A 5,632-nucleotide genomic window follows, 5' to 3' on the forward strand; every position below is an offset into this window, starting at 1 on the left:
CCATTTGAATCCTCCCGACTGAGATTTACAAGATGACCATAGCTTGCTTCATACCAACAATCTCCGTGGGATCGACCCTTACTCGCATAAGGTTTATTACTTGGACGACCCAGTGCACTTGCTGGTTAGTTGTGCGAAGTTGTGATAAAGAGTTGAGATTGCAATTGAGCGTACCATGTTGATGGCGCCATTGATGATCACAATTTCGTGCACCAATCACTCAATCTAACCACTAATTTTAACTGAGGAGATTCCTTCACTTGCTCTTTTCTTACTGTGTGTTGACTGTATGATAGGTAGAAGAGGAGAGACTTCATCCTCTTTTGATAGTGAACCTGAGAGGGTATAGTTAGAGAAGAACCAGTAGAAGAAGATCTAACAACTACCATGGAAGACGAAGTGCACGAAGATATTGGAGGAAGAGCTGGAAATCAAGCTGGGCAAGAGAGGAGAGTCTTAGGCTCCTACATCAACACAAATCCAGGAAGCTTTGGCAATAGTATCCTCAAGCCAATAATCCATGCCAACAATTTTGAGTTGAAACCTCAACTCATCACACTAGTCCAGAATAACTGTTCATATGGAGGAGGTGCTCAAGAAGATCCAAATCAACATCTCAACACATTCTTGAGGATATGTGATACTATAAAATCCAATGGTGTACACCCTGATACCTACAAACTACTTCTGTTCCCTTTCTCGCTCAGAAATAAGGCAACAAAGTGGTTAGAATCATTCCCCAAGGAGAGCCTAACCACATGGGAGGATGTTGTGAACGAATTTCTAGCAAGATTTTACCATCCATAGAGGATCAATAGGCTAAGAGCTAAGGTGTAAACCTTCAGACAGTTAGATGGTGAAACACTCTATGAGGCCTGGGAGAGGTTCAAAGATCTAACAAGAAAATGCCCACCAGATATGTTTAATGAGTGGGTGCAGCTCAACATTTTCTATGAAGGATTAACCTATGAATCGAAGAAGGCTGTGAAGCACTCTTCAGGGGGTTCACTTAACAAGAAGAAGACCATTGAGGAAGCCATAGATGTCATTGAAATTGTAGCTTAGAATGACTATTTCTATGCTTCAGAAAGAGGCCAAAAGAAGGGGGTGCTGGAACTCAATTTTATGGATGCCCTGTTGGCACAAAACAAGGCAATTGCAGCACAATTGGCAGCCTTAACCAAGAAAATGGAAAATAATCAAGTTGTAGTTGTCCAAGCTCAAGCACCACCCCAAGAAGAAAATGAACCAGAAGTTGAATGTGTGCAAGCAAACTATGTGCATAACCCCTCTCGACCACCATATGACCCTAACTCCAAGACATATAACCCAGGATGGAAGAACCACCCAAATTTTGGGTGGGAGAACCAAAAAAATCACAACCAAGATCACAACAAACCATACCAAGCCAATCAATACCAGAATCACAACTCCAACCATCAATCAAACAACAACAGACCTTACCACAATCCACCTCACACATCATATCCTTCCAACCAGCAAACACACCACCATCAAGACACACTAACCCCAACTTCACAACCATGTGAAATCAAGGGTAACTTTGAGAGAGTAGAGGCCGCAATAGCACAGCTATCATCACAGCTCACAGGGGCTATTTTCACCCTTTTAGAAAGGCAAGCACAAGCTGAAAAGATGATAGATGCCAACCAAGAAGAATACAGATCGAATTTGAAGAACCAAGGTGCAGCAATCTCAAAACTGGAAGCACAAGTGGGGTTCTTATCCAAGCAAATCCCAATGCCTACACACACATTTCCAAGTGACACCATGGCCAACCAAAGAGGGTAGTGCAAGGCCATCACACTTAGAAGTGGAAAAGTGGTAGAAGAGGCCACCCCAAACTAGGAGAACCACGAAGAAGAAGCTGCAGAAAAGCCTAAAAACAGGAAGAAAGAAGAGGCCCCTAGCCCATCTTCACCAAAGCCAATCTTAAAGCCTTATGTGCCAAAGGCACCATACCCACAAAGGCTAAGGAAGGATGGGAGCGATAGCCAGTTTTCCAGATTTTTAGAAATCTTCAAAAAGCTCTAAATCAACATACTATTTGCTGAAGCACTGGAGCAAATGCCCCTCTACACAAAGTTCCTGAAGGAGCTCATGACAAGAAAAAGAAACTAGGGAGAAAAGGAAACTGTAGTCCTAACTGAGGAGTGTAGTGCCATCATACAAAAGAAACTCCCCCAGAAAATGAAGGACCCAGGGAGTTTCCAAATCCCATGCATCATAGGGGATATCACTATTGAAAAGGCTTTATGTGACTTGGGGGCTAGCATCAATCTCATGTCCTTGAACATGATGAGAAGGATGAGAATTGAGGAAGCCAAACCAACAAGAATGGCACTCCAACTAGCTGACAGGACATTCAAGTTCCCACATGGAGTGGTGGAAGATTTATTGGTGAAAGTGGGAGAATTCATCTTCCCAGCTAACTTTGTTGTGCTGGATATGGAAGAAGAGGCAAACACTTTAATTATCCTAGGAAGGCCATTCCTAGCTACTGCTAGAGCCATCATTGATGTGCAAAAAGGAGAACTAGTCTTGAGATTACATGAGGAAAAGATGGTCTTCAAGTGCTGAAACAACACAAGGATGCTATAGGCTGGACACTCACAGACTTAAAAGGGATCATCCCTTCAATGTGTATGCACAAGATCCTACTTGAGGAGGGCACTAAGCCCTCAAGGCAACAACAAAGAAGGTTGAATCCAACCATGAATGAGGTAGTCTAGAAGGAAGTGTTGAAGTTATGGCAAGCTGGGGTGATCTACCCTATCTCAGACAGCCCTTGGGTGAGCCCGGTATAAGTATTTCCACAGAAAGGAGGAGTCACTGTTGTACCAAATGAGAAGAATGAGTTGATACCAACAAGAATAGTGACTGGTTGGCGCATGTGCATCGACTACAGGAAGCTCAATGAAGTCACCAGGAAGGACCACTTCCCCCTACCATTCATGGACAAAATGCTTGAGAGGCTGGCTGGACATGAATACTACTGCATTCTTGACGGTTATTTGGGTTACAACCAAAGAGTTGTGGACCCAAAGGACCAAGAGAAAACTTCATTTACTTGCCCATATGGTGTCTTTGCTTACAGGAGGATGCCCTTTGGATTGTGCAATGCACCTACAACATTCCAAAGGTGCATGCTCTCCATATTTTCAGACATGATTGAAAGGTTTATTGAGGTGTTTATAGATGACTTCTCTGTATTTGGTAACACATATTCTGATTGCTTGCATCACTTAGCCTTGGTTCTAAAGAGATGCCAAGAGACCAATCTTGTTTTAAACTGGAAAAAATGCCATTTCATGGTTACAGAAGGAGTGGTCCTTGGTCATAAAATCTCAAAAAAGGGCATAGAAGTGGACAGGGCAAAAGTAGAGGTGATTGAAAAGGTACCCCCACCTTACAATGTCAAAGCAATTAGAAGCTTTTTGGGACATGTTGGTTTCTATAGGAGGTTTATTAGAGACTTCTCTAAGGTTTCCAAGTCATTGAGCAACCTACTTGTCTCTAATGTGCCTTTTGGTTTTGATAATGAATGCATGTTAGCTTTTGAGGAGCTTAAGAACAAAATTTCCTCTACACCTATCATAGCACCAACATGTTGGGATCTACCCTTTGAGTTGATGTGTGATGCATCAGACTTTGCTGTGGGTGCTGTTTTAGGATAGAGGAAGGATAAATTGGTGCATGTCATTTATTATGCTAGCAAGGTCCTTAATGAGAATCAAAGAAACTACACCACTACATAGAAGGAATTACTTGCCATTGTCTTTGCTTTTGATAAATTTAGATCATATCTCATTCGTTCTAAAGTAATTGTATTCACTGATCATGCAGTACTCAAATACTTGCTTACCAAACAAGAGTCCAAGCCAAGGCTAATAAGATGGATCCTGCTATTCCAAGAGTTTGACATCGAAATTAAGGATAGGAGTGGAGCAGAGAACAAAGTTGCTGACCACCTCTCAAGGATCCTACAAGAAGAAGAAGGAGCACACCATCTTGCAGTGAATGAAAGTTTCCCGGATGAGCAATTGATGATGATACAAGAGACCTTTTGGTTTGCTGACATAGCCAATTTCAAGGCCATTGGGGAACTACCAACCAACATCAACAAACACATGAGGAGAAAGCTCATCAAAGATGACAAATACTATATCTGCAATGAACCATATTTGTTCAAAAAGTGTGCTGATGGGATCTTGAGGAGGTGTATATCCCATGGAGAAGGACAAGAGGTGATTTGGCAATGTCATAGATCTGCATATGGAGGCCATTTTAGTGGATAAAGAACAGCAGGCAAGGTGCTCCAATGTGGATTTTACTGGCCAAGCATTTTCAAGGATGCAAAGAACTTGGTGTCAAGGTGTGATGAATGCCAAATGGTTGGCAATCTACCTAGGAATAATGAGATGCCACAGAGATTGATAATGGAGCTAGAACTATTCGATGTATGGGGGATTGACTTTATGGGGCCTTTCCCATCCTTCTACTCAAATATTTATATACTTGTGGTTGTAGATTATGTGTCAAAGTGGGTATAGGCTATTGCAACCGAAACAAATGACAACAAGGTCGTAATGAGCTTCTTAAGAAAGAACATTTTCAGCAGGTTTGGAGTTCCCAGGGCACTCATTAATGATGGAGGAACACATTTCTGTAATAAACAACTGGAAGCACTCCTTCTCAGATATGGAGTCAAACACAAGGTGGCAAGCCCTTATCATCCGTAGACCAACGGGCAAGTAGAGATTTCCAACAGGGAGCTAAAAAGGATTCTTGAAAAAACTGTTGAAAGCTCAAGGAAGGACTGGTCTAAGAAGCTAGATGATGCTTTTTGGGCCTACTGGATAGCCTTCAAGACCCCCATTAGAGCATAGAGCCTTCTGGGCTCTAAAACTACTGAACTTTGATGAGGGAGCTACTGGAGAATAGAGGCTAAGGCAACTCAACGAGCTGGAAGAATTTAGGAACCAAGCATATGAGAATGCAAAGTTCTACAAAGAGAACACTTTAAGATGGCATGATCAAAAGATAGCAAGGAGGGAGTTCATTGAAGGACAAAAGGTGTTATTGTACAATTCTAGACTTAGGTTCTTCCTTGGGAAGCTTAAGTCTAGATGGTCTGGACCTCTCACCATCATCAAAGTGCACCCCTATGGTCAAGTGGAGCTCATGGAGAACAAAACACAGAGGACCTTCACTGCAAATGGCCATAGACTCAAGCATTACCTGGGGGACTCACTGGATGAAAGGAGAGTGAGCTACTGATGCCAGGGCATCTTGGGTAGTTTTAATAGCCATTTTTTTGTATGCTTTATGTTGGTTTCATGCATTTTCTTAGGCAATAAGCAAGTATTTGGATGAGAATTATATGCATGCCTTGATTCAAGCAAACATAGTTAATTATGTGCATTTTCATGAGATTTATGCAAGAATTGTTTGATGTTATGAATGATGCATTATCTTATGATTATGGCAATACTTTGATACATTTTGTTTGATCAATGAAGGCCAATAATGAAGCAAGCAAGCTTGGTGCAAGGATGCAGGGCTTAACACGTTGCTACAAGTAGAGAACAAGGGCGTGTTCCACAACAAC

General features: G+C 42.0%; 1 non-coding gene across 1 annotated transcript; it reads right to left on the reverse strand.

The window, feature by feature from the left end:
* Positions 1–816: 816 nt before the first annotated feature.
* Positions 817–924, reverse strand: LOC112798894 (small nucleolar RNA R71). The gene has a single exon (XR_003200490.1). It is a non-coding gene; the product is annotated as a small nucleolar RNA R71 (small nucleolar RNA).
* Positions 925–5,632: the final 4,708 nt, after the last annotated feature.

This window comes from Arachis hypogaea, chromosome 4 (genome assembly GCF_003086295.3).
Source record: "Arachis hypogaea cultivar Tifrunner chromosome 4, arahy.Tifrunner.gnm2.J5K5, whole genome shotgun sequence".
NCBI lineage: Eukaryota > Viridiplantae > Streptophyta > Magnoliopsida > Fabales > Fabaceae > Arachis > Arachis hypogaea.